The sequence below is a fragment of the Bactrocera neohumeralis genome, chromosome 5 (assembly GCF_024586455.1).
Source record: "Bactrocera neohumeralis isolate Rockhampton chromosome 5, APGP_CSIRO_Bneo_wtdbg2-racon-allhic-juicebox.fasta_v2, whole genome shotgun sequence".
Taxonomy (NCBI): domain Eukaryota; kingdom Metazoa; phylum Arthropoda; class Insecta; order Diptera; family Tephritidae; genus Bactrocera; species Bactrocera neohumeralis.
This window is the reverse complement of record NC_065922.1, coordinates 38713135-38728031: the sequence shown is the minus strand read 5'-3', so window position 1 is coordinate 38728031 and position 14897 is coordinate 38713135. Positions and strand designations below refer to the sequence as shown.

General features: G+C 37.6%; 1 long non-coding RNA gene across 1 annotated transcript; it reads left to right on the top strand.

The window, feature by feature from the left end:
• Positions 1–13744: 13744 nt before the first annotated feature.
• On the top strand, positions 13745–14570 carry LOC126758250 (uncharacterized). Its single transcript, XR_007666836.1, has 2 exons — positions 13745–13822; positions 14079–14570. It is a non-coding gene; the product is annotated as an uncharacterized LOC126758250 (long non-coding RNA).
• The last annotated feature ends 327 nt before the right edge of the window (positions 14571–14897 follow it).

Sequence of the window (14897 nt, the reverse complement as noted above, 5' to 3'; positions counted from 1 at the left end):
CTAGAGGCACGAATTAGTGAAGTGTTAGTGGATATAAAAATTAAAAATATATGCATACAATTCATTATAAATCAAAGAAACACGCAGTATAAATAGTTGAATTTATCTCAAAAACAATAAATCAGTGGCAACTATATATATATACATTTTTTCTTAATCTGGAGAACTTCCTCTATTCGTACATATCCGAAATCGGGGGACACAATTCTTAATCACGGCCAATCGGACGACCGCGATCGATTGTTTTGAGATCGCCAATATTTTTATGAAATCATATTACTTAATTTAAAATTTCTCATTGACATTTTATTTGTCTTAATTAAGTTTGTTCAGGCCATAGCATAGAACATACGCTGATTTTCTGAAGATATTCCTAATTCCACTTGATTAATTTACACTATCTATTTGTGCACGCGAACTAGTCTCTGGGTTTTTGAGATATCGACCTGAAATTTTGCAAGAGGCTACTTGTTTGCCGAAACCGCCGTTATCGGACCACTTCAGGATATAGCTAACATACAAATTGATTGGTTAAAATTAAGTAATTGTATGGAATTTCGGTACAAAGGCTGGCGGCATTGGACTATAAATAAACATCAAAGTATTTAAATGCGAGTTGTGCATTTGTGAAGAGGTCCTCTGTTCATTATGGAGAAACTGCAAACGTAGATGACAAGCCAGGAAGAGGAGGAATCACGTAACATCTAAAAGTGAGAACAAAGCTATTGTTCTTCTTTTTGAGAGGAAACCACTGAACACTTTAAGAGAAAACAAACAAATTAGTTTAAAGAGGGATTAGATATATCTCTAAATACAATACGGAGCAGACTTCAAAGGTCTGACATACACGCGGCAGTACCGTTATAAAATCCCTTCTTTCAAAAACAAACATTGAAAAAAGTAAGGAAAGACTAAGTTCAAAGTAACTGAACATTTGATACTCTCGCAATTTGAAAAGATCAAGATCAGGAGTTTGGAAGATATGTACACTAAACCATTTACCTACCGTGGCCATGTACATACACTCAAAAAAAAAAATACCCCACAGATGTCTCTTGCCACTGTGATTCCTTGTATCAAATTACAGTTTTATATCTTAATTTAGCGCTTAGTTATGGTACTTTATTAGTCGCTTAACGGGGAATTTTGTGCGTAATAATGGACCGAGTCCGCCCATTCAACTCCCCTTCGGTGCGAAGGAATACATTTACGAAGTTCCATCAAGGAATCTTCATTTTTACTCAAGTATTCGTTTGCACGCAAAGACGGGCGGACAGACAGACAGTCAATCGGAATTCAACTCGTCTCGTCATCCATATTATTTATGCTATATATAGTTTTATGTAACACAAACAACCGTTAAGTAAACAAAACTATTAAATGCTCTATTGCAACGTGTTGCGAGTCAACTGAAATGCTTTACTGCAAAAATAGCCGTGATTGAATATTGCAATAAGACAATGATCCATACCACAGGAGTGGACAATCATTTAATGAAAGTACGAAAATCATATTGTTACTTCAGATTGATCATAACATTCACTAGAGAAAAATGCAATAGAGAACCTTTGAGCTTTAATGAGAGCCAAAATATCAAACAATCATTTGTCGTCAACAAAAGCTTTCGTCAAACAACCTTGCAAAACGATGCGTTGTATAATTTGACGAACACTTTTACTGCAAAGTTAACATTCATTATAAGCTGTTTTGTGTTCGTATAACGATAAAGTTGATAAAATTAAAAACAAATAGTTTAAGTATAAATAATAATAATTAATTCTAAAAAATAATTTTAGTTTAATCGAAAATGGAGGCACGAAAAAATTCAAATATATAGCAAAATATGTTATTTACTTTACATCATAATTACACATTTTGCCATAATATCTGAAATTAATGCAAATTTAATATAAAATAATAAAAAAAATTATAATAAAGTTTACTGCTCCATCATTGCATACATATGCACCTACATACTATATGTCAAAAAGCATCAATTTTCCTGGTTACTGCGCATCAACTACTGGGTTAATGAGTTTCAAAACATGATAGACTGTAAAAAATATTGCGAACGCATTTCAGAATATTATACTTTGTTCATGTTCATTGTATTTTCGAAGTCAGTTTTACCTGCAAGTTGCCATCACAATTTTCAGAATATAATACACATCGCGGAAGACTAGAGCAAGTAGAATAAACGTCGGCTAAAAAAAACAATTTATTTTCTAAAATTACAAAATTTTTCCCAATAACTAACTTTGGTAAACGAAAAATTTGTTTCTTGAACGCATTCTATACCATGTATTTGGTTTTTTGAAATTCAGAATTGGATATGACTGCTTAAGGGATATTCTGGTCTAGAAATTTAAAAAAATCGAAATTTTTTTTATATTTTCAAAGTTTAACTATTCAAGAATATGCGTACAAGAGGATTTTTCAAAATTCAAATTATTTTCGGTGATATAGGCATTTTTCTGACCCGGCATCCAAACTGGTTCGGCCGGAACTAATCGAACAAAAGACTTTACGCGAAATTTTAAACGCGTTTTTCTCAAAACTGACTTTTTCGGAACGATACCCACGATTTCTCAGGTTCTACTAGACCGATTTACTTGAAATTTTTATAGAGTCTTCTTTATAGGGCTTGTCTATGGTTGGAACTAGCCCCATCCCCAAATTTTTATTTTTATTATTTTTAAAAAATTCGAAATAGTCAGAAAAAGTGATCCAAAAAAACTTTTTTTTCAGGCAGTCGCCATTTTGTGAAAAAAAAAATTTCCCACTTTTCCGTAGTTCCGGCCATTGCAACATTTTTCTCTGATTAATAATCTTTTTTTGGATTTTTAGATAACTAGAAGGGTTGAAATCATGGATATGGTCACGTGGAAAGTTTTAGAGATCCCCCACTTCGTCAGCTCATAATTTTTGAAATTTTTTCTTTTTTTAGTTTTTAATTTTTTTCTGTACTCTTCTAAAATTAACAAATAACTAATAAAAAAATGGATGGTAAAAATATTAATTGCCGTTTTTTTACGACACTTTAAAAATTACCTGAAATTCATGCTTCTAGACCAGAATACCCCCTTAAGTATGTATATACATATATGTATGTATGTTAAATTTTTGTACATTTCTTGCAGTTTTAGTTTTCTCCATTAACTTTTGTTTATCTGCTGTAATTAGATTAATGTGATAGTCAAAATTACGACAAGGCTCGTAAGAGTTTGAATACGGAAAGAATATTCACATTTGAAAATTCCTTTTTTCGATTTCTCACTACAAGTATTTCATAATATTGCGCAATCGTACCTTCGTACGCGGATCACAGAATGTAGAAAAGTTAAAGAACAATGTGTTGTCTTACATACATACATACATATCTACATATAAGAGTACATGTGAGCATACATAGCATGTAGGCATCACACTATGGTAAGCCGTAATCAAATTATCCTAATTTGCTTTTGTAGGGGTTTACCCGGTACGCACGCGGCGGGTATGGAGATTTGAACCTTATTTGAAATGCACAAAATATCATTTCATGACCGGGCATCTTAAGACTCAACTCTTTCATTTTCCACTGCAGTTTATTCTAATTTGCAGCTCGGAATTTTTCTCGTTGAAGAAGGATCCGTTATTTGTATATGTATGTAAAGTTTTCGCTATTGTGCGAGATCAATGCAAATTCATACATACACATATTCACGGGCGACCGTGGAAACTCGTGCATTTGCTATGCATTCGATTGATGCATTGAACATATGCGCATGCATAATGCAAAATGTGCAAACCTTTAATTACCAACTGACATTCGTGCATGTGCATGTGCTTCGCAATTGGATTGACAGCTTGCTACAAATTATTACCCATGCAAATCGTAGCGATCCTTATTTTTGCAATCTGTAATTTTTGGCGCATTTACCCTTCCGTTACATTAGTATGCACCGTACTCGTTCTCAAGAAAGCAAAGGTGCCAAGGGTGATATTCCGCAATGTAATTCGAGATGTTTGATATTAAATATATCCTTCCCTAACAAATCATTTTTCTCACGTAATATCACCGAATATTTCCATGCATGATTTTCTAATGAAAATTAACGCACACATCCACGGAGGCAGCAATAATCAGGTGCAACATTTATTTATTAAAACTCAAACTCGGAATACCCAATACTGATAGGATGAAGCGCACATATGCCTATGTATATTCAAAAATTGTTATCGTATTATATGTATATGAGCACGTAGTTTTCTACATAGACGTTTGTTCTTTCTCTTTTAATTTTTTTTTTTAATTTGAAATTCAATTAAATAAGCTACATTTAATTAAATTAAATTTAAATACCTGACAAAACGATACATTTGGTGTATATTTTTGTTGTTTTTACAATCAGGTATCTCATGTGTTGGTTTAAATGGTTTTATTTGCTATAAGAGTTCTTTATACGTAGAGATTGTGGATAGATTGAAATATCTTAAATATTACAATTTAAGGTCATACACCTGGAATGTCCGGCCCCTTCATTGGGAAGGTGCCGCTACCCAGCTGGTTGACATCCTCGTGAGAGTAAAGGCTGACTTCTCCGCCGCCCAAGAAGTGCGATGGACGGGACAAGGACTGAGACGAGTAGGGCCTTATGGCATTTACTACAGCGGCCATATAAAGTAGGGAGTCCTGGTGGATGAATGCCTAGCCACAATCCGCAACAAAGTGAAGTTCTTCAAAATACCGCTAATTGGCGCCCACGCCCCGACGGAAGAGAAGGACGATATGACCAAAGATGTCTTCTATGAGCGCACCCATGAGAACTGCCGCCACCACGATGTCAAAATCGTGCTTGGCGAGGTATCCCCAAATGGCTTGAGGCTGATCGAATTCGCCGTGGCCCGAAATATGGTTACCTGTAGTACTAGATAGGAATATTCACAATCGAAAACCGACCACCCAGATCGATCATGTAGTGATAGACTGAAAACACGTCTCCAGAGTTTCAGGCGTGCGTACACTCCGAGCCCCCAGCACTCATTTGAATCAGTATCTTGTTGAAGCGAAGATACGCACCCGCCTCTGTGAAGCAAAAAACGCACGTCAACAAACACAAGGAAGGTTCGACGTCGAGAAACTGCAATCACAACAGACATCAGGACGATTATCTGCTCGCCTGGCACTCCTTCTCTCTGAGAGCGCTCATCAACATCTCGGTATGAAACCATTGGTTCTCGAAAAAAGCATATAATACGACGAGGAGTGCCGTGTCGCAGCGGAGAGAAAACAGATTGCCTACCTCGCAACGTTACGATCGACCACTACACGTGCGGGATGGGATAGATACCGAGAGTTGAAAAGGGAAGCGAGACGCATTTGTAGACAGAAAAAGAGAAAGGCCTAAATGCGTGAGAGCTTGACAAACTGGCCGACAGTAGTTATCTTCGAAAGTTTTAATAAAAAAATTCGGCGACTAACAGAAGGTTTCAAGACCTGAGCACACTCTTATAGAACCCCCAGAGGTGATATATTAACCGATGCCAAGAGCATACTAAAATTATGGAGGGAATACTTCTCCAGCCTGCTGAATGGCAGTGAAGGCATAACATCAGAGATGGCGACCCACATTCCCCAATCGATGACGATGAAGCAGACGTTCCATTACCCGACCATAAAGAAGTTCGAATAGCAATTATCCGTGTGAAGAGCAACAAAGAGGCGGAGACCGATTAATTGCCGGCCGAACTATTTAAACATGGCGGCGAAGAACTGATAAAGAGCATGCAGCAATATAAAAAGTTCCGTCAGAATCAAGAAGGATTTATTCGAGCCGTTCGATACCAAACGAGGTTTCAGACAAAGCGACTCCCTATCGTGTGACTTCTTCAATCTGCTGCAGGAGAAAATAATTCGAGCTGCAGAACTAAATAGGGAAAGTATAATCTTCTATAAGAGTGTACAGCTGCTGGCGTGTGCCAATGATATTAATTTCATTGGCCTCAATAACCGGGCCGTTAGTTCTGCTGTCTTCAGGCTGAATAAGGAAACAGAGCAAAGCAAGCAGTGAACGAGGGCAAGACAAAATATGTCCATTCATCAAACAAACAGTCGTCAGACTCGTGACTACAGTCCCACATCACTGTTGACAGTCATCACTTCGAAGTTGTAGATATTTTGGAATAAGCATCAACACCAACAAAAATGTCAGCCTCGAAATCCAACGCAGAATAACTCTTGACAACAGGCGCTAATTCGGACTGCGTTGGCAATTGAAAAGTAAAGTCCTCTCTCGACGAACAAAAACCAAACTCTATAAGTTACTCATTATTCCAGTTCTGCTATATGGAGCAGAGGCATGGACGATGAAACATTTGATGAGTCGATGTTACGAGTTTTCGAGAGAAAGATTCTGCGAAAGATTTATTGTTCTTCACGCGTTGGTAACGGTGAATATCGCATTCGATGGAAAGATAAGCTGTATGATATATACGACTTCTTTTTCTTCTTTATTTGCCAATTCGTATTCGAATATTGGTGATCATATAACATTTAGTACTGATGTACAATATTAACTTAATAATAATATACTATAATGTATTATACGAATAGTAATATATTTGACAAACCCGCCGGGGGATGACATAGATGAATATCCTGCATCCGTTGAAAGAAAGACCATATCACAGGTTTTGAATTATCGCAGCATATTTCTCAAATCGCCACATCTATAAGGTTGAACGACTGGCGCGCTGTCCATTGTCGAATGTATAATCGCGAAAGGTGTCTAAGCCATTAAAGTTTTCCTTCAATTTTTACTTTATATTATCAGGATGACAAGACCTCATAAATGTCCTAGGTAGGCTGCTTTTCTTTGTTATATAGTCCTTAACAACTCTCTATTGCGGTTCACTCTTCTCAAAACTTCACTGTTTGTAACTCGATCTGTCCATGGGATTTTTAGGATTCTTCTAATAAGCTATAGCATTTCATATATACGACTACATTGACATATTTCAACGAATTGAGAGGCAGCGGCTACGCTGACTAGGTTATGTCGTACGTATGGACGAAAACACTCCAGCTCTGAAAGTATTTGACGCAATACCCGCCGGGGGAAGTAGATGAATGGGAGACCTCCACTCCGTTAGAAAGACCATGTGGAGAAGGAACTGGCTTCGCTTGGAATTTCCAATTGGCGCCACGTTGCGAAAAGAAGGAACGACTGGCGCGCTGTTATTAACTCGGCTATAATCGCGTAAGCGGTGTCTAAGCCATTAAAGAAGAAGAATTTCGATTACTTTATATTATCAGGATGACAAGACGAAATGAAATGCGGGTGACTTGTAAGTACGTCCGTCTGTAATTTGAGCAAAAATTAAGGTTTCTTGATGAAACTTGGTTGGCCTGTTTCTTGGTACCTTTGGAAGATAAGACATAAGACTGTTATTTGGAAATTCGATCAGAACAAATCTTTTTAGCGCCCCTACTGATAATGATTAAACAGATACATAAATTCTTATGAGCCCGCCCTCTCCCGAAATAACGGGTTTGTTAAAAAGTACTAAAAGTGTGATCAATCAGTAAATAAATGCATTTAGACATAACAGGATTTGTAGGAACCAGTGTCAAAATTGGACGATGGTTGTAGCACCGCCCACATTTAGGTTAACACCCTAATTTTGGGACCTAATTGACTGATTTCAACCTTACATTACTACATTACATTGCGAAAATGGTCGAAATCAGACAAAAACTACGCTTATTTTCCATATAACTAAATTTTAAACTCCATCTGATTCTTACACTTTCCAGGGTACAAGTCAAGCATCAATAAATGTATTGGAATAAAATTTTGACAAATTAAGTTTTGGAGACGTGTCATCATAAGATCACAGTTGTCTGAACAGGACTACAAGCGTTCCAGCCCCAGATGCCGAACATGTGGACCCCAGTTATTACAGAGGAGTTTTTATCGAAAATATAGGTCAATCGGTGAGATATACAAGGTGCTTTCCAAAGTAAACGGGACGTTAAAAAAAACAGAACAAATGTTTTTTTCGGCAAAATTAACTTATTTTATTCAAAATAGTCTCCTTCTGCTTATGCTGGTGGCTTTCCTTTCATGGGCAAATGCATTTTTCCGGTCGGTCACAAGCGTCCTTCGAATGTTGGATTATGAGCAATTTTTGGTCGTCAGTCAAATGCGATAAATCGATGTTTTGGATGTTCAATTCTATTTCCATGAATTTCAATAATGATTTCGTTTGATTTTTGATGAATTCACGCACAGTTACAATGGAATTTCCGGTGATCACGGATTTTGATTGGCACACATGTTGATCGTCATTTATGTCCTCACGACCACTTTGAAAACGTTGAAACCACTCGTGCACTCTGCTACGGGATAGGCAATCATCGCCATAAACTTGTTTCATCAATTGAAACGTTTCGGTTAAAGTTTTACCAATTTTAAAACAAAATTTAATGTTGGCTCTTTGTTCGAAACTCATTTTCGCACCGATAACACAAACATACTGACACTTAAAACGCAATAACTTCACTTCCAATCTATGAAATGTCATGACCTTCCGTAACATTTCCAATGTGTCCGCGAACAAAGTTTGAAACAAGTTCTTTGGTCAATAAAATCAATAATTTTAAAAATTAAAAAATTTCTTTTTGATGACACGCGTGACTGAAATATATTTAAACCTTTCGACGAGTAACGTTTGGGCAACTGTTATAGACAGTTCTACTAACCTACATATATAAAAATGTACGGGTTTTCGATCAAGATCTACACCGATTTGATTTACATATATTCATAGCCATGCCACCATAATCAACTGTTTAAAGTCAAGTGGATAATCGAAAAAATCACTGAATCAGGTATATTGTGACTAAAGGTGATTTTAGGAGGAAACATTTATTTCCGCCATTAAAAAAGGGAATGCTCGAGAAATGCCAGTTGTAGAACTGTTTGAAAAACAAGAAAAAACGTTAACTTCGGTTGCACCGAAGCTAATATACAGGTGCATTTCTTTTAGTAACTATGTGTTCAGTTTGTATGGAAGCTATATGCTATAGTAATCCGATCTGAACAATTTTTTCGAAGATTACATTGTTGCCTTAGAAAATAATCTATACCAAATTTGGTGAAGATACATTTGTCAAATGTGAAAGTTTTCAATACAAGAACTTGATTCCGATCGTTCAGTTTATATGCCAGCTATATGTTATAGAGGTCCGATATCGGCCGTTCCGACAAATAAGCAGCTTCTTGAAGAGAAAATGACGTATGCAAAATTTCAAAAGATATCTTAAAAACTGAGGGACTAGTTCGTATATATACAGACGGACGGACGGACGGACAGACAGACAGACGGACATGGTTAAATGGACTCAGCTCAACATACTGATCATTTATATATATACTTTATAGGGTCTCCGACGCTTCTTTCTGGGTGTTACAAACATCGTGACAAACTTAATATACCCTCTTCAGGGTATAAAAAATACAAGGTAGCAACATCTGAACACTTCCTTCTTGATTGTACCGAATTTGCGAGATGACGGTTTAAATATATCGGACTTCACACTTTCACACATCTCAGTGAGGTAGTGGGTATATAGGGGCTTGAAAAGTTATGGTCCCATTTCGGATTTTTAATTTTGTAATATTGGAAGAAAAGGTGATTGTGCCCCGTTTCCTTAAAGGTGGGCGCTGCCAATCACAATGTCGATTTTTTAGACTGACATGCAGCCCCTCGCTGCTGCGTTACTGTGACATTTAATTCTTCTGATGTTTTCTTTAACGAATTAATACTCATTAGTATTTTTGATTTGTATAGCTTTAGTGGTTGGTGAGAAGAAGCTTTGTATTTTAGTTGGGAGGTTACATGTAGTACTTTATAGTACTTCGTTTAGCGGCATTTTGTGCGCCTGGCACTGGACCGCTTTTGCACATCTGCAAAACCAACCAAACGAATAGGTAGGCATTTGCAATCCAATTAAAGGAATAATCTCAGAAGCAAATTGAGAATTATGAACAAAATTTCAATAAGATAATATTTATCTGATAAAAAATTTACTATAGCTTGATAGTCATAAGTTTTTAATTGATGCCAAAATTAATATAATGAGGGAAATGATGATGTAAATGGGGCACCCCTTCGAAGGGCTTTAGAAAACATGTAAGCTTTAAATTTGCTTTGCAGTCCTGCTAAGCTCAATTTGCTAAATGCTTCTAACAAGCATCTTGTTATCAAATCACGAACATAAATATTTATATGATTGGTTTATTTAATGCCCAAATTAGCAACTAGTTTCAATTTCACACAATATACATATGTATGAATATAGTGATTTAAAGCCAGAGAAGAAAATTAACCCACGTAAAATTTAAGATTGCTCCTTCTTATTCCGTAAGGAAACACACTCTACAGTCTTACATTTATAAGCGCTAAGGAACAGAAATTCTTGCATACATTTATACAAGTAGACATTAAATTAGTATGTACAGTGCTTCTGCAAGCGCTGAAATGTTTGAAAATTTCCATAACTTGTTGCTTCTTGGTTTTATTATCTCGTTTAAAAATTCGCGCGCGCTTAACATTCATAGCCTGGCACTATGTAGAGCATACGGGAGCACTGACACTTCTCACTTTTTTATTCTTTACAAACAAAAACTTTTTATTTTTTCATTCAAAGAGCAAGAAATAAAAAATAAACGCTGGCGACCTTGAAAAAATATTCAACATTGGCGGCAATCTTAGCAACAACAACTCTCGCCAATACGTTAGCTCGCGCTCTCAACTTGCGGAGGACGCGGAACATTATGAGGAAGTAATTTATTCGCCTGCGCAAGGAAGTGCCTTACTATTGCCGTAGCAGCAGCTGCCACCATCGCGACGTGCATACAATGTAAGCATGTACCGTTATATAAATATATATATACTCGTATACTTGATAGTAGTAGCTACCACACCGTCGTCTGCCGTCAATTAGAGACTCATTATACTCTTAGCGTAGACGGCGACCAGACTTAATTTTTTCTTCTACTTATGTATTTTAAGAACAAAAAATGCTGGAAGAAGCTTAGAAAAGAGAAAGGAAAAACACGTAATCATTTGCTGGTGTGCGCTTCAAGTTAACGCAATAATATGGTACAAACAATATTTAGCTGTGCAACATAAGCAAGGGCAACGGGTGGGGGTGTGCTGATCTCAATTTGAAAGTTAACTCATTTTCTCACTTCTTCGCATAAAATTTAATTACATTTATGCATTTCAAAGCATTTTTAAATGTAGGTCATCAATTTAAGAGAGCGCGGAGAAGAATTTATTTTTCTTTATGAAGAGTAGAAACTATAATTTAATTTTTCATCTTTCTGAACCAAAAAATTCGACTCTGGTTTGGAAAGTTGAGTTGTAGATTATTATTTATCAAATAGTTTGGTGTTTCTTTTTAGGGGAATTGAGAATATTTTTTTACATTATAGTTAGGGCAAATCGTATTGGTATTTGCTGCACACACGTATACAGCGCGCGAAATAATTATATGGCACAACCATTTATCGCTTCAACGCGAGGACATCGTCGAAAAGGAGCAGCTGTACGGAAGACAAGCCAACTACGTCTAAAGCAGCGGCGACAGCAAGTGATCGTGGCGCTCATCGACCGCTGGGACAGATATCGTAGGAGCGGTGAAAAATAGTGGACATGAAGCAATTGGGAGTCCACCGCTCAAGGATGGACTCAAAGCAAAACGCATACATGTCGCCTTTTATGAAGCAGGATGATTTAGCGGAGTGAAAATTATGAAATGTAGCGATGACCTGTCGCTGACATGGATGAGGTAAGCTCTCTTAAACCTGTGGGAAAACACAAAACTAACCTAACCTTAACCTTACGACGTAAATAGGTTTAGTCTAGGAACCATGGGTAGTATCCGGTAACGTGGTCACTGGGATAAAGTCATAAAATTACACCACATATACCCCACGCGATTAATAAGGTAAGAACGGCGATATTAGTGAGCAAAAATTTATATTCCTGTATTGGCGCTAATCTTTCGAAAGACGACTTGACGGTTTTGGCAGTAAAGGTGTCGAAGATGAGCCAATACTCCGTACATCCTGCTATATGCAACACGAGTGCGAGGCACCAACAGCGGAGGAAGCAGGCGTAGGTAATGAGAGCTGATTTCAACGTCCATCATACAAAGTTCCGACATCAATCTGTGAGATGAGTCTCTATTTAACTCTCTATCTTATAAAGTAATTTAGGTATAGCCGGTCGAAATGAGGATCCTTCCTATATTAGAGCCACCTCCAGAAACGTCCTAAACATAACGCTATAGGTAGTAGTAAAGGTAAAAGAATGGAGGGTACTAAGCACACTGTCATTCTTTGACCATAGATATAGCTGAAGCAAAAATCAGCAACGAGATTAGCAAATATTAGACACAAGGAACACAAACTGGGATCTCTACAAGCTACCGGAAAGCGTGGTCAGGCTGTAAGGACGCGATAAGTCCCAGCTATGAAGGGAATAGTGCTGTAAACTTGCCCGAATTTATCATAATGGAGGATAAGATAGAATGGGAAATCCGCTCATTCTACCCATTTAAATCTTCTGATGCGGATAGAATGGTACCAGCCATGTTGCAAAATAAGCTTTGTCTATACATACGGTAACTAAAAGCAATTTTCAGAGGGAGCCTGAAGTTCAACTATGTGCCGCACTTATGGAGAACTGCTAGAGTAGTTCTCCTACCTAAGGTAGGTAGTAACAACTCAAACTACTCGAAAGAGTTTAGGCCTATAAGCTTAACTTCTTAACTATCAAAAACATTAGAGAAAATCTTGGATGTGATCTGGTATGTACGGTCCCTTGGAAGTTTGTTCAAAGCGCATCAGACCTGTGGAGATTGCACCCCAAACACAAGTATTCAACATTGAAAAGGCTCTGGAATATAAGGAATACGTTATGGCAGTGCTTCGGGACATTTATCGAGCATTAAAAACGCGTTTAGTGAATCTGTTTTGTTTTGTAGTATCGATTTAGTAGGTGTTTATCCCGCTATACAACAATAGAACTCTCTTGACCTCTCGAACGATAAGATCAGAATGGACGATGCCAAAACTACCAAGCAATTATGTAAGGACACTTCGCAGGATGGAGTGCTATCTCCGCTTCTATGGACATTAGTGATGAATAAAATATTTAGGAATTTAGACGGCATGGTCTTCAAGATAGAGGCATTTGCAGAAGATATCGTCATTTAAGGCGCTCTTGAACTAGTTGTAAACCTGCCACCTATAGACCTCTTCGCTGAAAACTGTGCTGCAAAATCGGCGGGGCGACTGTTGGCGGCAGGAAAATGTACATATCGATCATTTGGTAATGCTCGTTTGGCAAGTACCGCCTACATGATCTCACTATTCAATTGGCTAAGACGGTTCAGATTAAACATAGAAAAATATGGTTGGCGTAAAGGCATGCTAGCTGCGTGCAACATATTAGACTTTTAGACGGATGGCTCCAAAATGAAGAACGGGGCAGGGATATACTGTCCAGAGTTAGGAATAAGGCCGCCTTTTAAGCTGTCGCGCCACGGTAGTATATTTTAAGCAGAGGTCTTTGCTATTGAAAAAGCCGCAGAGCATTAGCAGCGCATCAGCAAACAACTCTAGAGTCAACATCTACGTGGACAGCCAAGCAGCTATCAAGTCTTTAACCTCTTTTCGCATATTGACCAGAAGTGTCTTGGAAAGCAGTGCAGCAGTGAAGAGTGTCGCCAGAAGTAAGCGACTTCACTTTTACTGGTTGCCAGGTCGCAAAGCCCTCGAGAGTAATGAGATAGTGAACGAGATTTTCAGGTGCGGTGTGCGGCTGACACCCGAAATGTGATCAAGATTGAACAAAATACGATGGAACGGTGTACCTGGGCGCAAAACAGCAAAAGTTATGTGTAAAACGGTAGGTCGGAAGTACCGAACTTTACCACTGGCACTCGATAAAAGGAACCATAGGAACATGTTCGTATTACTTACTGGTTACGATCTGGTGGCTGCATACGTCTGCAGAAGTGGGCTGACAGATCGAGAATACTGCAGGCAATGTCAAGAGTATGGCGCCAGGGAAACAAACCATCTCTTGTTATCTTGTCCTACATGGACAAGGCTACGTTTTAAGCATTAGAGGGTAGAGGTATCGATAGTAAGGCCACAGAGTCTGTTGAAATTCTCGTCAAGCGCAGGCATCCTAAGGGATGACTTCTCCTCATGGTCCTCGTAGCTGAACTCCATCTGTTATCACAAGAGACCAAAACTGGTCTATCCCTAACTGAATAGCCTACCAAGCTAACTTAACCTACATCACTCATTGACAAAACGGTATGGACAGATAGCCTCATGTTTTTGGAAATTTCGACATTCGTGACCGGGATGTTATGGTGTTGCAAACAACATTAAGGTAAAAAAAGCAATGATATTTTGATTTGAAATAGAAGATTAAGAAAGAAAAATCTCAAAATATTTGTATACAGTTTTCTAGATTATACGTTGAAATCTATTCAATTAGTTCGTTGTTCCTGCTTAAGCAACAGACTTTGCTTTTAAAGCATAATATTTCGAAATATTCTAAAAATGGAGCATTATTACTTACTCGTTTTTAGGTGGATTGATGAATGACAGGCAGTATTTGTATAAAATATTATTTAACAATGTTATGCTTTCCTAACAAGTTGATTGTTACCGATCAAGTTCGATCAACACCTTCGAGTACATATTGATATTGCAACATGTTGCTACTGAATATAATAGTTTTTTTTCCTCTAACGGTTGCTTGTATCACCTGAAACTAATCGACTTATATAAGTACATATATATAAATATAAATGAGCAGGA